At 43.2% G+C, this 12,555-nt stretch overlaps 1 protein-coding gene and 1 non-coding gene across 2 annotated transcripts in view; one reads left to right on the forward strand and one right to left on the reverse strand.

The window, feature by feature from the left end:
• The window catches only part of NUDT3 (nudix hydrolase 3), a 98,218-nt gene that overhangs the window by 69,278 nt on the left and 16,385 nt on the right, over nucleotides 1-12,555 (reverse strand). The window lies entirely within an intron of this gene.
• On the forward strand, nucleotides 5,322-5,459 carry LOC115870411. The gene has a single exon (XR_004046688.1). It is a non-coding gene; the product is annotated as a small nucleolar RNA SNORA7 (small nucleolar RNA).

The raw sequence follows: 12,555 nt of genomic DNA on the forward strand, positions 1-12,555 counted from the left end.
ACACACACACACACACACACACACACACACACACACACACACACACACTGAGTCAAATCCTACTACATTCTATGCTATAGGACAGAGTTGAACTAGCCCTTTGAGTTTCCCAGGCTGTAGATTTTGAAGGGAGCAGAAAGTTTTATCTTTCTCCCTCAGTGGAGCCAGGGGACTAGAACTATTGACAGTTCCGTTAGCAACCCAACAGCCAACCCACTTTGCCACCAGCGCAGTAACATAGCAACTCATTTATTCATTACTGTATGCACCAGACCTTTGGCTATGTGCTGGGGCTACACTGAAGACTGAACTCCTGTGGAGTTACCATTAAAGACGGGATGCCATGTAAACAATAAAGACAATACCAGATAGGTGAGAGAAAGAAAAGTAAAAAGCATTACTATGACAATGTATGGCTGGAAGGGACATGTCATATACAGCCAGGGAAGGCCTCTTTGGGAAACACCAATAGACTGATCTAGAATGATTCATCTTTTATGTAAAATCATTTATTACATAGCACCCAAGAATGGTGAAAAAGGTTTTTTTTTTTTAAATTTCTACATTAGATTACAGCCAGCCATATCTATCTTGGGCATGTGTCTGAGGGATCTTCTCAGGAACCTTATGCAGTAGCAGGCATCTGGGAGAAACTCCAAGGCCTTGGAGACCCTAACCCCCACCTCTTCATGAAATGATTCACACGCACTTATGCGCTACGCTGTATAATATCATCTAGGACGCAAATCCGAGAATTCCTAGAAGTATTTTACTACCTGAAAGTGTAAAATGAGAAAGAAGAAATATTATTTGAATAAGGCCCTGAAACCTAATATTTAGAACAAGTTACATCATTCTTGGTTTATTTTAAAGAATTGGCAACTCCTCAAAGAATACCACAATTATCACTCAATGCTCAAACATAGGACGTTTCTGACAACTTGCATCTGCTCTAACAAATACACTTGCTTTGCTGCTTGTTGGTGCCAGTCGACAAGTCATCGCCATCGAGAGATGTTCTTTCCACCTAAACAAGATCACATCCTTCGCTCCAGAGAAGGTTAAGAGCAAAGTTCAAATGGAGATTCCTTCTTTGGCCCCAGGGAGAACCCTGACTGGAAAGGGCACCAATTTAGAAGCTTGGTAAGGTAGGAAGAGGAAACTGGTTGGCGTCTTTCTTGCTGTGCCTTGTTTTCACACGGTGGCGCCATCAACCCTCCGGCTGTCCCAAGTCAGAGGGCCACTGGAATGTCACCTCTTCCCTTTTTGCCCCTGGTATTTGAGCTACCACCAAGTCCAGGGCCATTTCTCTCAATGACTCTGGGATGTGTTCACGTCTCTCTGCTCCATTGCCACTAACCTGTCTCACAGCACCATCATCCCTCGGCTGAGTTACTGTAAGAAACTGCTGAAATGGTCTCCCAACACTTGGTGCTCTCCCCTCTTCAAGTGACTCTCTAATCTGCAGCCTGAGCACAATCTTTCAAAACCAAGGTCTGGTCAAATCTCCCCGTGTTTTTATGAAAACCCTTCAGAAGCCTCCTCCTACTTTTGTTTATTTTTCCCTCCGACTAAAGACTGTAATCAGATGGGCTGGAATAGAGATAACACAAGATAGGACAAACACTAATTCAACTGGATGATGACAACACTAAGTTTATTATATACTGCTCTCTTTTATACATATGTAATATTTTTTCACAGTAACAAGCTTAAAAACAAGTAAACCTACAACAAAACAAAAAATGCCTTAGACGAAACGCTATCCAGCATGGGTATAGCACTGTAATCTGGTCCTAAGGCCTCACTTCAGGGAACCCTGATGGAGCAGTGTGCAGTGTTGGGCTGTTAACGACAAAGCTGACGTTGGAATCAACTCTTCCGCACCGGGTGGTGGTTGACCTCACTAAGCACCTGTGCTCTGCACCTCCCACTTGTACTGGCCTAATTTCCATTCCTCAAATGCACCCTACTCACTCCACGTCTGCTACAAAGTGTTTGCAGATGCTGTTCCCTCAGTCTGGAATGCCCTTCCCAATGGCTAGTTAGCTCCTATTCATCCTTCAGAGGTCAGGGCTGACACAGCCAAGACACTCCTGCCCACCATGCCCAGCCCAAATTCCTTTGTCAAATGAGCTCACTGACTGTGTTCCTTTCCTAGACAAAATCACCTCCGTTTATGACCAATTGATAATCCCCGTTTGAGTGTGATTATCTGTACACTTCATCTGAACAGTGTCTATGGCTTTTTTTGCTCATCAGAGAATACCTCGCAGCCAACACAAGATCGGTCAGGGAACCAGTGCTGTAAAAACAGTTGTTAAAAAAAAAAGTTGTTAAATGATCCAAGCCCATCAAGGGAACTGCTTTCAGATTTTCACCATAAGATACATTCTCGAATTCTTACAAATGATCTACTATTTTGGGTCTCAAATCTTCTCAAACTGCTACAGAGAAACCATTCTTATTTATTGCCTTTATCGTCTTGCCTCTTGTATACCAGAGTTCTTAGCATTCCTATAATGGAAGTATCATGACTACTGACCAGAAATAACCACACAAATCCGCATGCCAGTCTCTTTTCACTTGCTTTATAGTTGCTTCTCCTCGCTTCCTCCCTCAAGTCAACTTCAAAGGGCTGGAAGGCACTGAGGATAAACTGCCTGCCAGACCCCAGGCACTTCCTTTTGGTTCCTCCTCCAGATGACCAGAAAGCAAGGGATGCTTCAGCAGAGGCCTCATGACTTCCCTCCATTCTGCTGCCCTCGTGATCACCACTACACACTTATACCATATTTTCAAACCCAAAATTAGTGGGTTTGAAATCGTGATCACCACTAACGCTCCTTCTGTAATACAATGCTAGCATCACGACAGCACCGTTTCACGTGTAGCATGTTGTAAAGTACATTAAAGGGGCATTCACTAAGCTTTTATTTATCAAAACTTCTGGGTGACAGGCAAACAGAAGAGACTAGAGTTTCAATCTGGTTTGATAAAACTATTTATTTTACAGTGTGAACATTCATTTTAACAATTCCTATCATCTACAGAGTGATATCTTGAGTGTTCATTTCAATACTTCTGATAAGTACAGTGCTCACTATTAAGACGCTAAAAAAAGTCAACCAGTAAACTAAATTTCTCGCCACATTTTCTAGCACAACCATCACCAATTAATTCAGACATCTTTATTTTAATTCTAGGTCTATAACTTAGGAGCTAAGTAAAAGTTTAACTTTTCTTCCACTACATAAATTCGTAGTTAAGTCTTTAAAAATATAAACACTCACCAGTGCCTTTTTATATTAAAATAATCCACATTAACAAAGCAATCATGTCACTTAAGACTCTCAGTACCAACACTGGGGGGAAAAGTCACTACGCATGCATAAATAAAGCTCCATGTACAGCTTAGACTACGAACTGGCACTGCCCTCTTCAAGCTAAAATAAGAAAGCAAACCTAACACCGATGAGGCGCAGGACCGGGTCGTGTTTCGTTCTGTTAACACAGGGTCTTTACGACTTGAACAGACGAGACAGCACCTAACAGCTATAGGCTCAGGAGCTCCGGTGATACAGTGGTTAAGTGCTCGACTGTGAACACAAAGGCTGGCAGTTTGAAGCCACCAACTGCTCCCGGAGAGAAAAATGTGGCCATCTGCTTCTATAAAGATCGCAGCCTGGGAAACCCTGTGGGGCAGTACCACTATCCTACAGGGCCACTCTGAGTCCCAACCGACCCCTTGGCAAATGGGCTGAGTCACTATACACTTACACCACATTTTCAACCCCCAAATTAGACTTTAACATCCATAACAGCAAAATAAATAGACCTGCAAAGTTTCTTTTTAAACATCTAGAGTAATCATTCCTTATGAATTTTAAATAGTTATTAAAATAAGACTATTTACTCAAAATCAGAATAAGGAACTTTTTTGCCGAGCTCAATAAATTACCTTCTGAATCAACTGGGGCTTGGAAACTACCCTGTCCTCTAGGGTCAATGAGTTGGCATTGACTGGATGGCAGTGAGTTTAATCTATTAAGGAGAGGTTTTATGGCTGCCATATCATATGTTAGTTATAAAACTAGGGCTAAAGGGAAGATCACACACACAAAAGGGCACACACCTGAAAGCCAGATCATTATCTACCTGCAGACAAGGCAGCATTTCAATTTTTGCCCTTGTATGTAACTAATTCCTCCTGCAAGCACCAGTCTGATTCTGTGCTTACTGGAGGTTGAGCAAGCTGGCTACACATACCGGAAGGCTTCTTAAGTAATCCCTCATCTGCTTTTCTCTTTATGCAATGTAGCTCTTTATCTGGTCCTTAGCAGGAAAAAACTTTTAGGACAAATGCTGCCATTCATTGTACACATCGGCTCCTGGGTGTGTGTTCAGTGTGTATGGCCCTACGCATCAAAGCCCTTGAGAAAGCCGTTGATGTCTATCATTCCTCAGAACTAACCTTCCTTTGGTCCAAGAATTGGATGGCACAGGGCATCTCTTGAAATGTATGGAATTCTTTGCCAACCTTCTACCTCTTTATCTCGCAGCGTACCGCGTGAGCTATGGGGCATGTTTCGGCTCTTCTGCATACACAGGATGTAACATTGCCTGTACATATGGTTTTTCCAGTGAGGTCTGAGCTTTAATCTCATCTTCAGGATTGCGGTCAGTCCACAGTGCAGTGCTAATTCAGTGCAGTAGAATGGCTTGTGATCTTGTGCACAACTAAGGCAATTATTATTACCTAGAGGCTCCTGGATCATCATTCCAGATGGCAGAAAAAGCACATTCAAGGCACTACAATCCTACAGCAAAAGATGACACAGAAGAAACTCATTAATAAAATCAAACCCATTGTCATCGAGTTCATTCCGACTCACAGGACTCATACGACAGAACTGCCCCTTTGAGTTTCCAGGATTTTACATCTTTACAGGAGCAGCTGGAGGGCTCACGCTGCTGGCCTTGCTGTTAACAGCTCAATGCATACAAATCCTAGAGCAATATGAGTAGCAAAGTCAACTAATCAGTCTTCGTTTCAGCAGGGAAGGCAGAGCTTTCTTTACACGGTCACGGTGGCACATAACCATCCAGGACCCTCTAACCAGTCTAAACATTCTAATTTAGCCACACAGCAATAAGAACTCTCCATATAGAATTAGAAAAGAACTGGTAACTTGTGTGTGGTCTTTTCAAATTTATTCACAAAATAATACTGTCTCCAGCATCATTTTCAGATACAAAAAACAAGACACTAAATGTACGATATGTTAAGGATCAAGAACAAAGGAAAAGAATTACAAAAAGACCTCCCAGGATCGCATCGGGAGAATAGCTAGTATTCTGCCAGGTTCGGAGACAGGAGGGAAAACAAGCCTGTCAGAGACCCATTCCGTTCCCAGTTTGCTCAGTACCTGGTGATTGGAAGAGACTCTGTTAAAAAAGAATTACAAAAGCAGAGATTATGTAGAGTTGTATTTTTTTTTTTTGCTTTCCTCAAAACTAACTCTTTAAAGGCTTTAGCTTAGTGTAAACACACACACACACACACACACACACACACACGCGCGCGCGGGGTGGGGGGTGGGTATTCAAAAAGCTCACAGATAAATTCCATTAGCATTTGTAGGTAACTGAGCAGCCAAAGCTCAGTTTACTTGTGATCAATAAGGTTTTTATTAGTTAGTTTTCGGAAGCATATCACCACATCTCTCTTCTTAGTTTGATCTTCCTCTGAAATCTGTCTACCACGGATATTTAAAACGCCAGGGGTATGGCTTCCAGAATTACAGCAACATGTACACTACCCACAGTACAACAAATTGACAGGTGGGTGGGTAGGACATTAGAGGTGGCTCTGACTCTCCACAAATGCCTTACTGACACATTGAACAGTGTCTGATTTTCCTTCTCTGCCATGAGTTACTTTTTGTGGCTCACTTAGATGAATAAAGGGAATTACACGTACTTCTTACTAATGAGTACTAAAGGGAAAAAGCAACTCTGTAAGATGGTTAGTTAGGTATCATGAACATGTACTTAGTGTAACTAGTGGAGCCCATGCTGCAATCCACATGGTTGGCAGTTTGAAACCACCAACAGCTCTGTGGTGGGCTTTCTACTCCTATAAAGAGTTCCGGTCTCAGAAACCCACAGGGGACCCTAACCAGTCAGCAATGACTGCTGGTAGGGAGTCTGGTTTGGGTTTACTATAACTAAAGAAGGAAAAAAACAATAATTACAGGTAGTTCCCAACTCAGGACACAATTTAGTATACAATGAACCATGATGACGACTATCCGCTTCTTCTTCTTCACTACATCTTACTGTCAGTCATAAGTACTATGCACAGCATCGCAGGGTGTAATTTGCTGATATAACCATTCTAAGATGTTCACTCATAGATGTTCAATGGTTGGGTTTAAAATTACATTGATAATAAAAGGTGATGATCATGAAAACTTAAAATAAAAAACAGGTATTCAATTTATATTACAAACAACTTACAACAGAGTCCCTGGAACAGAACCCCGTTATAATTCAGGGACTGCTTGTACTGTCGTTGGCAACACTCTCTTCTTTTATTACTTAAAACAATCTTTTGATTTAAAAACCCTGTGAAATTACGCAATATGATTCAACTGTCAGGTAACCATTAGAAAATGCATTTGCAGAACTGGGGGAGATGCTCAGAGTATAAAATTACGTACCAGACAGAATGACCAAGAAGACGGCGCAGAATTAAAGTGCGGGTAAAATATCTGTACAGGGTAAGAGTACAAAATTTGCTCTTTAAAAATTTGCTCTAAAAATTATTTGGTTATGGCATTCAAAACAGGCTAAATATATCCCTGTTTCCGACAAATTCTGCTTCTTCCTCCAGTATGTACACACGGGCTCCAGGATGTGCGATGGCTCAGCTAATGGGGACCAGAAAGCAAGAGCTGCCGAGGCCTGTCTACAGTCTATAAAGTGCACTTCCGTACAAGCATCAGTATCATAAATCTGTTCTTTTGTTTCGTTCTAAATTTAACTTTTTGTGTGTTTTAATTCTACTTAACTCCTTCTTGTGCAGGCAGAAGGGATTTGTGTTCTTTCTGCCTTTGCCCACATCCTATGATCTTACCGGAAATGTCTCCATAGACAGATGTGAGCACCCTTCTAGCTCACTAAGGTGGACCTGCAGGTCATACCTAAAGCTACTTCCAGGTTTAAAAAATTTGAAGGATACAGGGGGCTTCAAAAAGTTCCCGGCAAAAATTGAATTAAAAGATAATGACACTTTTCTTGAAGCATATTGAAAACCCCTAATAGTATGACCTTGGGTCTCACCTCTTTTCATAAAGTCCTTTCTGAGTACGTTGACAGCAATTCATTTTCTGTATTACATCTTTCTCTTTCTCAGTTGTTGTATAATTTGGATCACTTGGGCTGCTAACCACGAGGTCAGCAGGTCAAAACCATGAACTGTTCCTCAAGAGAAAGGCGAGGCTTTCTACTCCTGCAAAGAGTTAGTCTCAGAAACCATCGAGGGCAGCTCTACCCTGTCCTGTAGGGTTGCTGTAAGTCAGCAGTGACTTGATGGCGGTGAGTCTGGTTTTCAGCCATGCTTAAGTCTATCTTTGTACAGCTGGGTGAGGCTGTAATGAATGATAAGAATCTCATGCTTCAAATGCCAGCAAGATTCTGCATTAATGGAGTGGCATCCTTCAACCAGCAGATCAAATAATAGACTTCTTTCCTACTGCTTCTCAATTCAGACTCATTCCTCCGTTACTAAAGCATAGGAGACGGGGTATCTCAAGAGCACTTCTCGCGTTCCATCCTAATTACTTGCTGATAAGTGTCATTCCTTCAATGGTTTCCATTTTGGTAATACCTCGCAACAACGGCTAACATTTACTGAGCAATTACTATGTAGTAGTTCTTTACCAAGGATGCATTTTACTTGTTTCCTCATTCGACTTAGGCATTAGTTAGTATTATTTACCATATATATTTGAGTATAAGCCAACCCAAATATCAGCCGAGGTACCTAATTTTACCACAAAAAACTGCATAATAAATGTGCTGAAAAACTCAGCTTATACACAAGTATACACGGTGTTTCCATTTTCCAGGTGAAGAAACTGGCTCTTTCAACTTCCCTGTTTCTCAGACATTATATGATGTTGCTGAATCAGTTCCCAACCTGGGAGCATCTCCACTCTTCCCTTTCCTCTCTAGTTCCCACATGGAAAACAGGAAGAATGTATACAAAGCTTAAAGACTAAATTCCATCCGTTCTCTTGAGCCCATTAGATTAGAAACTACCTACATTCTAAAACTGGCTGACCTGCTCCTAGTTTCTCCTCCATGGTGCCTCTATGGTGCTCTACCCACCTACCACCCTCAAACTGTCATCACAGAACTTAGCATTTCAGTCCCAACCACACCACAGCCACTCTCGAACCCCGTCACCAAACCACTCAGCACAGACACTTAACCTCTCAGAAAACTGGAACCACCTGGGACAAATCTCCCCGGCAGAGATCATCGTCCTCCACCCCAGCACCTCACCTGGTCTGCTGAACACAAAGGAACACCGGTTTCCTTGAGCTCTGCTGCTTCTCTCAAGTTGCTGACCCACTTTGTCAGCAGACAACTGGGAGGAGATCATCCGCTGCTTTCTTTCAAACTGAATTCTCTCCTTAAACTTACATGACATTCACCTTCTCACTCTTTCCAAAGTGCTTTCTAGAGTCATACAATTCCACTGTACAGCTCACCTCTATTATATCTGGTTGTTCTTGAACTGGCACTATCAACCACCATTCCTTTAAAAAGTGTTATACACAACAGCACATACAATATTTCATCAGTTTCTATATGTACACTTCAGTAAAATCGACTACAAAGTGTCAAAATTTTCCAAAGTATCCCACCACCATTAACATGTCTTCAATGCACTTCAATTAAAAAACAAAAAACTCTCTTTCTTCCTCTTCCCCACCACCCCTGGCAGCCACCAATTATGCCATCACGTCAATTCTGATTCATAGAGACCCTACATAGGGTTTCCGAAGGTGTACACCTTTACGGGAGCAGTCTCATCTTTTTCCCAAGAAGTGGCTGGCAGGCTTGAGCTTCCAGCCTCATGGTTAGCAGTCTTATACCTACCCCCAAGTCGTGCCACAGGATTCCCTCTTGCATCCAGCACACAGTGTTTGTCCTCTGGTGTGACTTATTTCACTCAGCATGTTCTCCAGGAGCACCTGTGTTGCAGCACGCACCAGGACTGCATTACTGGTGATGCCCGAGTGCCCTCCATTTTAAGGATGTACCACAGTTTACTTACTCGTTTGTCAGTTGCTGGACATTTCAGTGTTGTCCATCTTGTGGTTGTTGCGAACATATCCACATGCAATGAAGATGACTTCAAATTCGACATGACAAAAAGCAGCCCCATTCGCTCTAACCTCTCTTCTAAACTTCCATTTTCTTTCCCCCGTGATCTACGTTTAAAGTCATCTTTACCCACAGTCCCCGTCTTTCACATATTGTCTGTGACCCAATTATCCCACTTCTTGAATTGTAACGACCCTTCCTCACCTCACTACATTCTCTTGCTGCCAAGGCTCTCACCTCTAGAGTGGAGGCGCAGTCTCCCCATGTCTCATGGTTTCCCACTCGATCACACCCAAACTCCTCAGCTTGTGAACCCTGAAGCCCTGTAGCTCCACCCCCACTGCCACGCCATCAGTCCCAACTCAGGCGGGCTCAGGCACTCACTCTCACATGCAACAACAGAGCCCCTCACCCAGCTAAAGCCTATCCATCTCTTCATGCCCAAGATGGACGACGTCAATCTTTTTTGCCTTTCAACATGAGGTATATATATATTTAGAGCTTCATATTTTTATTCTGATTACGTAAGGTTTCTAGTGTACTCAGTGACTTTGCAACGTACAGCACTCAACCTCACTGTCATGGAGTCGATTCCAATTCAGAGTGAGCCCACTGGGCATGGGAGAGCAACTGTCCCCTGGCTCTCTGAAACTCTAACTCCTTTTTTTTTTTTATAATCATTTTATTAGGGGCTCATACAACGAGGTATATTTCTAAAGCAGTCTCTCTTACATTTTTCAAATTGCTCCCCATCCCTCAAGCCCACCTCATCAGTCTTTGTATCTGATCTCACATAGCACAAGAAATGGAGTGGCCACTAACTGAACCTAACATAAAGGGTTCTTCTTGGGAGAGCAGGGAACACAGCCACTGGTTTAAAAATCTTCCTGGCACCTACAACAGTATGCTGCATGAAGTAAGGACTCAAAAATACTTAACCAAGATGAAATCTAGAGCCTACCAGACATGTATTTTAAGAAGCATCCTACAGTTTTCGTTACTTGGATTTTTTAAAATTAATTTTCTGCCTGGCCCTGACACCCACGGAGTTTAAAATGTTAAAAACTCACATATTCAAAAAATATTCTGTAAGACAACTCTAAAATGGGAGTCTGTAAGCATATAGTGGGGGCTGGAGACAGGAACGCATGCCGAGCTGGTAAACACTCGATAAAAAGATCCACTGCAGCGCCGTGGCTTGCTGTTATATGGGCTCGCTAACCATGGTCTTGCAACGCTCCCCAAATGACAGGGAGGGACTGTGCAAATAAGGTACTTGTGGCCCACCAAGGGGACTGGACAGCTTGCTAGTAATATAAATAAGGTGCATGGCACCCTTGTGAGGGGAGGCCCATGGCAAACAAGGTTTATGGAACCCTAACAAAGCGATCAGTGGATTTTGCCATCCTGCTGGGCTTAAAGGGGAATGTCAGAAGTGCAAAGGGGGGAACTCACTACCACCAAGAAGAGCTGGGAGTGCATCCTCTGGATTCAGAGTCCTTGCTCTGAGAAATTACTAGACCCAGGGGGGAGAGAGAGAGAGAGAGAGACAGAGAGAGAAAGAAGAGGAGAGGGAAAGGGAGAGGGAGAGAAGAGAGAGAGAGAAAGAAGAGGAGAGAGAGAGAGGAGAAGAGAGAGAGAGAGAGAGAGCGATAGAAAGAACTGTAATACCAGAGACTGCCAGATGGAGAAGCACCGGCAGAAAAACGGTCTCAACAGAACCAGAAGCCCAGCGTGAGGCAGTGCTGAAACAATTACAGTAGACCTGCCAACCTGTGAAGCAAGAGAGCTGGGAACACTCAGGCTTCCTGGCAGAATGGGATGCCTCTGGGTACTAATGGCTGAGCTGAAGAGCTTGTAGCACTTGCCTGGGCAGGACAGAGGCCAATTTGTGGCCACAGCTGAGGAGTTGTGCTGATTGAAGAACTGTATCCTGAGTTGTTCTTGATCATGAATTGTAACCTGTGACTGCCCTAACTAACCCCACAATCCCAGTGTGGCACTGCAACAAACTATGGAACCCAAAAGAGAAGTAAAGAATGCTGTGAGGGTAGAGGTGTAGTGATAAGAGCCGATGCAAGGGTTTATATGGGGGGTTGGTGGCAGACAGAGAGGGTGAGGGAGTTGAGGGAACAATGTATGTGGTGGGGGAGGGAGCACGCTCTAGAACTGATGGTGATTACGCAACTCATTTTTAGAGTGATTTAATAATGGAGGGGGTTGGGGATGTTCTAAAATTGATTGTGGTAATGATTGTACAAGTCTTCTTGTTGTGACTGAACCACTAAATTGTGTCACATGTGGATTAAGTGCCACTGAAACTGTTAAAAGAAAAAGAATGCTGTGAAATGATGGCTGGTGACAGAATTGGTCAGAAGACTGGTAGGTGGCAGTATGCCTGACCTCACCCCATGGGAACCGGCTCTGGGCTGATGCCATCCTGGACCCTCCTCTCCCCATACAGTCAGAGGACTCCCGATGCTGCTGTGCCCTGCATTCAACGTCTGCACTCAAATCAGTGTCCATTACATTTGCTCTAATTTAATTACATTGTACTTGGGGGCCACTAAAGATCAATTTTACAGACTTTAGCAAGAAGAATTATCACAAGAAGTGAAAAATGTTAAAGCTTGCTCCATAAATAAAATGAAAGTATCCTCACAAAAACTTTTTTAAAACATTTCTGATTCAACACAAATACATTTCTTCCAGCTACTCAGGGGGCTTATCGAAGTTGTTACAAGCAAACATATGTGGCTATCTGAAGCCAAAAGGAATTTACTGAAGAACAAAACAGTAACAAGAAAATTGGGAGTGGCGGGGCCTGGCGTGCCAGAGTTAGGCACCTGCATCATCCGATGCTCAAACCCCAAAGTAGCAGCATCGAGTTGATTCTCAGGCCCACTCCATGCATTTCAGAGCAGTGCTCTCCATAAGATACTCTTAGATGCGGTCTTTACAGAAGCAGGGTGGCTTTCTTCTGTGGTGCTGGGGGTTGGTTTCAAACCTCTGTGTGACACAGAAGATGAGCACGAACCCTCTGTGCCACCCAGAGACCGGAGGTGTTGCAACAATGAGGCCGTTGGGACAGGAGAAGGAAGGAAGGAAGGAAGGAAGGAAGGAAGGAAGGAAGGAAGGAAGGAAGGAAGGAAG

This window comes from Echinops telfairi, unplaced genomic scaffold (assembly GCF_000313985.2).
Source record: "Echinops telfairi isolate 266 unplaced genomic scaffold, ASM31398v2 ScPeMD7_655;HRSCAF=1070, whole genome shotgun sequence".
Classification (NCBI taxonomy): domain Eukaryota; kingdom Metazoa; phylum Chordata; class Mammalia; order Afrosoricida; family Tenrecidae; genus Echinops; species Echinops telfairi.